Source organism: Sminthopsis crassicaudata, chromosome 1, assembly GCF_048593235.1.
Source record: "Sminthopsis crassicaudata isolate SCR6 chromosome 1, ASM4859323v1, whole genome shotgun sequence".
NCBI lineage: Eukaryota > Metazoa > Chordata > Mammalia > Dasyuromorphia > Dasyuridae > Sminthopsis > Sminthopsis crassicaudata.
In genome coordinates this window covers 277,658,545-277,667,724 of record NC_133617.1, presented here as the reverse complement: position 1 = coordinate 277,667,724, position 9,180 = coordinate 277,658,545, and the positions used below count along the sequence as shown (strand labels likewise).

Below are 9,180 nucleotides of genomic sequence, written 5' to 3'. Positions count from 1 at the left end.
TGAAAAGAATGTCAACAATTGACAATGAGGAAGAAGGGAGTCCTCTCTAAGTATGAGGAATGGCATAAATATGTATGGAAGGATGTAGCAAGTAACTGATATTTTGAAAGTACTAGTCCAGTTTGCCTTCAATTTAGAGTGAATATCAGGCAATATGAAATAAGGATAGAAGAGTAGGTTGGAGCCAGATTATGTAAAATTTTAAATGGCAAGTTAAGGATTTCTGTGGACAAAAGGGAACCACTGAAGTTTTTTGAACTGTTATTTTTCTTGAGAACTTTAATTTTGAATGGCTTCTTGTATCCTGTTCCTTTTGTGATGTAATACAATGAGATATATTTCAGCTGAAATTCTTTTATTGAATTTCTTTTGCCTCCATTCCTTTACTCATGATGTTCCCTCTGCCTATAATGCCTTTTCATACTCCCTGCTGCTAAAATCCTGCCCATGTCTTTTAAAGCCCAAGTAAAATGCCACTTCCTGCATGAAATCTTTCCCAATTTTTCCCATCAATAACCACCTTAGACCTCACATCACATTTTATTGTATACAACTTTCATATACTTGTTGTATATTTTATATTATATTGCTGTGTATTCATGTTCTAAAAGAAAGGATCTCCTAATGGTCAAAGGAGAGGTATATCCTGAGTGTGACTAGGCTGCAATATAAAAAAAGAGAAATTACTTAATAAATACCATCAAGGAAATAAATCCCTGGGAAAAATGACAAATTGGTCTCAGAGCCAGAAGACAGTCTTGTGCTCCATTCATATCTGTGCAATGTCATGACAACTTGAGGAATGTCATGTGAAAAATTGGATATACTCCTTGTGGCAAATTTATAGGAGAAGGTGAAGAGTAATAAGATGTGCAGGTACAGGTGGGTTGTAATACGCATTATTGGAGGGAAAACCCACATCAGCAAGAATATAAATCCACAAAGATTTCTTGAGCCATTCCCTTTGCTTTAACATTCATGTATTCATATTAAAAGTTAGAAAATTGTCTGAAGTATTGATTCCCTCTGATGAGCAGTAAAAAAAAAAAAAAAAAGGGTCAGTCACTTATTGAAACTTCAATACAAACTGTTTTTCATTTGTAAGCATTTTATAGGTCTTTTTAACTTGGTCACATGGAATAATTTTAATTATCAAATTTTAATTTTAATTATCAAATGTACAGCTTGTTAATTCTTATAGTTTTTCCTTATTTTTAAAAATTTAAATGTGTGTGTGTGTGTGTGTGCTTCAGAGTTGTTAATAATGCTTAATTCAAAGCTATGTTGCTAAGGCCACTGGATCATGGTCATATGCCCCTATTTCACTTAAAGTCCCATAAGATCAGAGACTAATGAATTTTCTTTGTTTTCTCTCCCAATGTTTACTGCAGTCCTTTAAAATAACAATACGTGTTTTTTGAATGAGAGTTTGATATAATTTAGTCTCATCAAAGAGCTACTAAACAATTAGGAATAATTAGTGAATTTCACTAACATGTTTACATTCTTGATGTGGGAAAAACTCCATGAGATCTTGGAACCACCCCTAAGGACCAGCATCAGGCAATCATCAAGCATTTATTAAACACTTAATATATACCAGACATTGCAAGTAATGTTAGGAAACTTAGTTCCTCACTATGCTAATTTTCAGTATGGGTAAAGGGATAGATTGCAAATCTGTCAACTGAAGCCACACTGAGCTGTTTGGAAAGACTCAACACCAGAAAACTGAGCAACAGATTTTATACAAGTTTATGCATAGCATATATACACACATTTATTAGAGTAATTCATGACCCTTTGCCGTCATCATAGCTAACATTTACATGGTGTTTTGAGATGTGCTAATTACTCTACAAATATCACATTTTATCTTCACAACCCTGGCAGGCAGATACTACTAGTATTCCCATTTTACAGATAAATAAACTGAGAGATAGAGGTTAAGTGATTTGTTCAGTGTCACAAAGTTATGATGATGATGATGGTGACAATGATGCAGAGACCCCATATACCAAAAGTTTTGCCAAAATTTCATCATTTTTCTAACTATGTATAATTCAACATGACTTGAAGATAAACCTTGATGAATGTAGCTACCCTTGCTTCTGAATATAGCCCATTCAAACATTCAGGTACTGATTAATTGCTATTTGGATTACTTAAGTCTTTATTTCTGTTTTTCTCTCTTCTTACCTGGCTTTTAGGCATTTCTTTGGTTATCAGCATCTCATCAGAGAAGAAAAAAGAAATGAAAAGAAGGGATTTTCAAATTTCCATGCATTTTGGTTATTTATTAGCATCAGCATACAGAAAGGTCTGATAAGAAGAAAAATTGAAATGATTGAGTAAAGTAAGATCTAAGGATTATCTGAGAGTTTCAATTATCCATGACAGCCCTGGTTCTCACTGCTGTGTCCATTCCATAGGCGAATATATTTCTTTTTTTTTTTAACCTGTGTACCTTTGGTTATCTAAACACCAGGCATGTTACAGAACATTTACTTATTAAGTGCTTACTAGATGCTATGAATTATGATACATAATGTCTCTAGGTATCATAAAAAGATCTAGCTAATGGCAAATGTAACTGTTGACTGTCTTGCAAAATCCTTTAGCAACTTAGTAAATGACCAAGGAACCCATTTAGCCTCATTTCCCCCTGACTCATATCCTCCCTACCCACTACACAGATATACAGAAACCAGGAAGAATACCTCACCCCTTTCCCACTCTCCTTGCTTAATAATTAGCTTCACTTAATACCCAGGGTACACATCATGTCCAAGTGCCTTTAGGATTTAATTAATCACCAGATAAATATTTGATTTGGGTACCTTTGAAGATTTTCTGCTGCTATTTTGTCTTGGTGAACTTGCATGCCATTGACAAATTCAACTATCCAGAAGAAGGTAGGTGGCCTACAGTACCTACAAAAGGAAAAAGAAGAAATGTCATTAGTTGCTCTCTGTCATCTGATTTTCCCTCGAATGGGTTTTGTCCTTTTGTAACCATTAGGAACTCTACACCCCCAATTTGATTTACACTGAAGATTTTTTTTTATATCCACTTTAAAAAGTCTTTGAAGCATTTTCAATTTTGTTCCTCACCTGATAGAGTCCCTCCTCTAACTCCTTAAAAAAAGAGCCAAGAAAACAGAAATTCTACAAACACAAAAGACAACCTAACTAATCTAGGTGGTTGGGGGGAGGAAGCTTATCAACAAGATTAGTCTCATCTTATTATTTTCAAGAATTGAACTGGCATTGATCAAGAAATATTTGTAAGACTTTGAAAATGTTTCTAATTTGTGCTAATTTTTTTTAAAGTTATACTTCAAAGGAGAATTTAAGAATTATCATACATACTTTAAAGCACTATAAAGTTTGTTAAATAAAAGAAAATAGGTACTAGTGTTTAAAAATGAACCAGTTATTGGACTATCTGGGTATTTTTAGGAAAGACAAAAATTACTTTAGAGCCATTAAGTATGGAATTAAGCAATCTTGCTGCTATGAAACCAGAGAGCTATCTTGTACACACATACTCTGATAAATCAAGATCTCACAGGCACAGTCCAATTTTTTGAAGTTCTTTAAGAAAGTTAATTTCCTTTTTCTCTTCCCATCTAAATACTAACCTTTATTTAAAAATCACTTATTTCCTGAGAGAACAAGGAAGAAACATGTAGTCCTCTTCTCAGTAGAAATTTGTGACTATAGGTGAAGAATGTTTTCTGTGTTTGCTTTATTAGTCATTATCTTCTTTTCAAGGGAGGGATCAAGTGTTTAAGGAATATTGAGAAGTGTCATTTTAGAAAATCAATTAAAAATAAAATAAAAATCTTATATAAAACTTTCTACATTCCACATTGGCAAATATTTTTACATAATCATCAAAGACAAAGAGAAAATTAGCAACATAAAGTCTAGATTCATTGTAGTTAACTCAGTGACCTTAGATCAAAGATTTAGAACTAGAAAGGTACCAGGGAGACTATTGAGTTCAATATCTTCATTTTTCAGAGGAAGTTATTGAAGATATGAAATATTACCAAGGGCCATACATCTGGTAAGTGTCTGAAGCATGTTTTTTAACTAAGAGTCTCCAACTTTGCAATCTACCTGTTTCTGATTCCTAGTTACCTCCAGATTGACTCTGAGATGATTGTGGTGATGCAAGTTAAACTAAGGCAGATCCAAGGACCTCTGCTCAAGATATCTCCTCAGATCTGAATTAATGATGCCTAGTTTGAAAGTGCAAGTAACATTGAATCTGCTGTCAGAGGATCTGTGGTTGAGCCTGGGCAAGTCAATAAAACTCTCTAAGCTAGTTTCATTATTGATCACTTAAACAGGCATTTATTAAGAGCTTACTAAGTGTGAAGCACTGTGTTAAGGATTAAAGATACAAAAAACATGACTGAAATTGTTCCCTGATCTCAAATAGCAATGAAAAGTACATTTAAACTACCTAGTCAATGGATGATGATAGGGGACATAGATTTTGGGACGAAAGGAAACCAAAGGATAAATTTGGATAAATCACTTAATTTTACTGAGGAAACTGAGACCAACAGTCTCATCAAATCAATCAAATCATTTTTAAAATGATTTAAGGCCACTGAAGTAGTAAATTTTAGAGCTGGCTTTTAAACCCAGGTCACCCAACTCCAAATCCAGTGGTATTTCCATTATACCATGCTGCTCTCTAATTAAAGGAGAAAATGAGTAAAAATTACTTTATAAAGTATTACATTGATACAAATGGCTTTCCTTCTTCCACTAAAATTCTACTCTGGTTTCTCATCCTAGTGTGGAAGTGGTCCTGGGTTGTTGAAGGCTATCCTCTGGAGGAACATAAAATCTGGCAGGTCCTACCAGGCTGGAAAGGCTTCAAGTGTGGGCCTGGTGCCTGATTCTATGTTTGTTGTCTGAGAGCCAAGCTAGCAAAGTTTGGAGAGCTTCATTACTGGGTTGGCTACAGAATGGCAAATGTTTTGGCCGTGGTAATTTGCAAACACCAGGTTGTAAAAAGTTGATGCAGAGAGTATCCATAATAGTGAAATCATTGGACCTTCAAATATTGGATTACTACTCCTACCACTACTACCGACACTATTACTGTAACAGTTTTCTAACTGACCTCTTGTGAATCAATCCAACCTTTATGCCTCTGCCAAGCCAATCTCTATTAAACTTTACCAATTTCATGTGACTACTAGCATCTAAATCCTTCAGTGGCTTCCATTTTCTTCTTAGATCAACACCAATCTCTTTTGTCTGACTTTCAAAGTCCTTTGTAGGTCTTACTTATCTCCTAAAGTATAGCCAATGACTCTCCAATACCAGTCTCTCTACTTAAATCAGACTGATCTTATCTTGTTATACACAAAACTTGTTCTGGTCTTAGGTCTTTTTATACATTGTCTTTCTCTGATTTACAGTGCTTTCCCTGTAGTCTCCTTATCTACATCCTCCCCCCCTTCAAAGATCAGTCTTCCCTAAGAGCTCCAGCCTTTATTAATTCTTTCACTTGAAATTAGATAATATTTTGAAGTTCAGATACATTATTAGAACTTATAAATGTGTTGGCTTGTATAGTTTATTTTTGTTGGTGTCCTTAGTTATCCTTTCTCAAACAGTTTGCAAACATTTTAAAGTAATTAATTAATTTATAAAATTAATTATTAATAAATTAATTCTTAATTTATACAATTAATTATTAATAACTTAATCCCTAATTAATTTATTAAATTAATTTAAGTTCTCGTGTTATCTAAGCCCCTCACTTTCCACTAACCCTGCCCAATGCCATTACATAGTAGACACTCTCTTAGGACTTGCTGGTAGATTGATGTAGTATCACTAGAAAGTTGTGGCTTTATTATGAGTCATTTCTATTCCTTGAAACTTGTTTCTAAGGCTGATGAGGGGAGAGGGTTACGTTAACTTTAAAAATGGATCTAAGAAGTCAGTTTTATCTAGGCTCTCTAGAACTTTCCTTGGGATAGAACTTTGGTTCTGATACACATCACTAAGAAAGAAAATACTAGTTCCCTGATTTTCTTCACTGACTACTTCCCAGGTTTTCCAGGTCATACTTCTAAGTTTTTATGTATGTGCCTATTTAGCATATAAGTTAAATATCTGAATCTGAAGGGGGAAAAAAGAAATTGAAAAAGAAATTGAAATCAATATGGTGAGGAGATGCCAATAGAATATCTAATTATGTCAATGAATTCAAATCACTAAATCCAAATTAACTATATCCCAGGTTACTAAAAGTATATTTGCATGTTTGTAAAACAGCTGTTGTTGGTCTTTGAAAAATCATGGAGAATAGGGCAAGTATGAAATGATTACAAAGATGAATATGGTCCCTATTTTGAAAAAGGAAAGAAAAGTAGACTTTTCAAAACTTTAGTCTGATTATCAATCTCAAATTCCTTAATAATCTTACTATATATTACTAAATTTATGGCTTACGTATACTTAGAAAGAGATGTACAGGTCACTGATGAGTCTATATGAGTTGAAAAGAATAAGTCATATCATATTCTTTTCTTTTAAAAAAAATAAGGTTGCCAGACTTGAAGATGGAAAGTATCACACATGTGTACATAATGTCTAGGTACCATGCAATACACATGTGTGTGTTCACGTCGCAAGTGAATGTAAAAAATGTTTATGTGTGTAAATGGATTAGGTGACAGTACTGTTAGGTATTTAAAAACTGGTGGAACAATCTTTCCAAAACAATGGTGGTTTATGGATTGATGTCAACCTGGAAAGAAGTACATAGTAGAATGCCAGAGAACTCTGTCCATGGTGCTGTTTTGTTCAACATTTTAATCAATAACTAAGAACACATGTATGACATGCTTATTAAATTTTTTGGAAGACACAAACCTGAAAGAATAGCTAACATGTTGGATGACAAAACTGGTATCCAATAAATATTACCAGAGGCTGAATCAAATCATATAAAATTTGATAGTAATAAATTTAGTTCTATACTTGGACTTAAAAATGCACTATTCAAGTGTAAATCTATGCAACAACTAATGTAAAAAACTGAATGTTTTTATGGACCACAAATTCACTAAATGTGGTTTAATAGGGTGTCATGGCAACAAGGACAAAACTAAATGGAAATTTAAACTACATTTAGACATGTATTATCCAGAGATGAATACTGGTAGTACTGCTGAAATCTGGCCTGGTCAGATTACAACACATTTGGATCTTTATGTTCATTTCTGGACACCAAATTTTAGGAAAAGCATTAATAAACCAGAAAATTCTGGAAGAGAACAGCCAGGATAGAAAGAAGATTTTTAAAATACCATATATGGATTGGATGAAGAAACCAAGTCTCTTTAGCATGAGAAAAGGAAGTTTTTGGGAAAGAGCATGATAAGTGTCTTTAAGAATTTGAAGAGTTAGCTCATGGAAAAAGGATATGAATTGTTTTACTTGGCTTCATTAGGTAGGCTTGAAACAATGGTTGGAAATTTTAAGAAGGTAGTTATACTTCCATAAATGGAAGCATCTCCTAATAATCAAAGTTGTACAAAAAATAGAATGTCTTAACTTGGTGTATAGTAATAACAGTACCTAGTATTTTCAAAGCAGTATATTTTAAAATTTATATTATTTATAAAAATAGCAAATGTTATTCTTGTAACAATGCTATTAAGTAGACATTGTTATTATCTCCATTTTATAAATGAGTTTAAGTGACTTGTCCAGTGTCACTCAACAAGTAAGTCAGAACTCTCTGAGTGTAAGTGTAGCTCTCTATCCACTAAACTATATAAGACTCTGTCCTCATCAACAGAGGTCTTAAAGCAGAGGCTGGACATTTCAGGAATATTTTAGGAGATCTTTATCCAGACTCAGATTGGAGAAGATGGTCTCAAAAGTCTCATCTCAACTCTGTCATTATATTATTTAATAGGACTAGAATTTAAGAATGTCTTCAAGGACCAAACTAAATCAATTAGTGCACTGCCTTATTTTTATTTCTAAAACAAAGTAGAAACAGAATTAAAAATTTTATTTCAAAATAAAAATATAACTAAAATTTTTATCATTTGATGCACATGGACCATCAAGTCTTAAATATTATCATCTGAAGTTCAGCTGAAGAATTTAGAAGCCATAATTGGAAAGTTTGACTCTATCTTACCTTATCTTTAGAACAGTAAGCCTTTACAGCTAGCACTTGATCCTTGTCTATTGATGTTTTAGATCAGCTTAAATGACTTATTTTTAACTCTCTTGACTTCTTTAGTTGCTTAGAAATTAAGCTTCATTTTCTAGGTCTCAAACTATATGAACATACTAGAAATTCCTGGGAAACATTATTCAAATTATAACTCTTGATGTAAAACACTAACACTATTCATCAATAAGAGACTAAAACAGTAACAGGTATTTTTAAAGTATTGGGAAGCAATTTTGTATACAGGACCCATGTACAGTAAATATTTGTTTTACTGTCTTATACACGTATCCTTAAACTCTGTTCTAAGCCTGGTCTTGGCCTTATTATTGAAATTTGCTTTATTCTCCCTTTTCCTCCCCAAGGAAAATTCAAATCAGTTCAGAAACTCTTTCCCCCTTGGGAGATGTTGGAAGGTCCAAAATGTTCTCATTAAGGAAGTTTCTCTGAACTACACAAGTCATACCATTGTGAGTGATGAATGCATGTGGGACCATTATTTCACACACAGTGACATGAAAGCTGAAAACATGTGAATAGAAAGCCAAACCCAAGAGAAAGTCAGAATATTTTCAGCTTTTCAGGGAACATGGAAATCTAAACAAAGAAACTATCCTTAGGAATCAGGTATCTGGGGGATCATACATTTATAACATCACCATTTCTGTCTCACAGAGTGAGTAAGCCCAGTGGTATAGATAGCACTTTGCTGTAACTCATCATGGTGAGGTTGTCTTAAAGCAATAACTATCTGTAAAGTCAGGGTTCTAAAAAAAAAATCTAGTAAGAAGTTCATATGAAGAATGGAGATGCATGTAGGAGTTCAGTACAAGTTTAACATAATGATAACAGGAAACATTCCCCAACACATCCTACTCCTTATTTAATATTGAAATATATACTGACACATGGAGCTATGATTTTATTAGTGTTGGGAGCTCCCACAGT

General features: G+C 33.4%; 1 long non-coding RNA gene across 1 annotated transcript in view; it reads right to left on the bottom strand.

The window, feature by feature from the left end:
• Positions 1 to 2,837: 2,837 nt before the first annotated feature.
• The window catches only part of LOC141549365 (uncharacterized), a 44,558-nt gene continuing 38,215 nt past the window's right edge, over positions 2,838 to 9,180 (bottom strand). The window contains exon 2 of the long non-coding RNA XR_012484340.1: positions 2,838 to 2,933. This is a non-coding gene — a long non-coding RNA (uncharacterized LOC141549365). The remainder of the gene's footprint in view (positions 2,934 to 9,180) is intronic.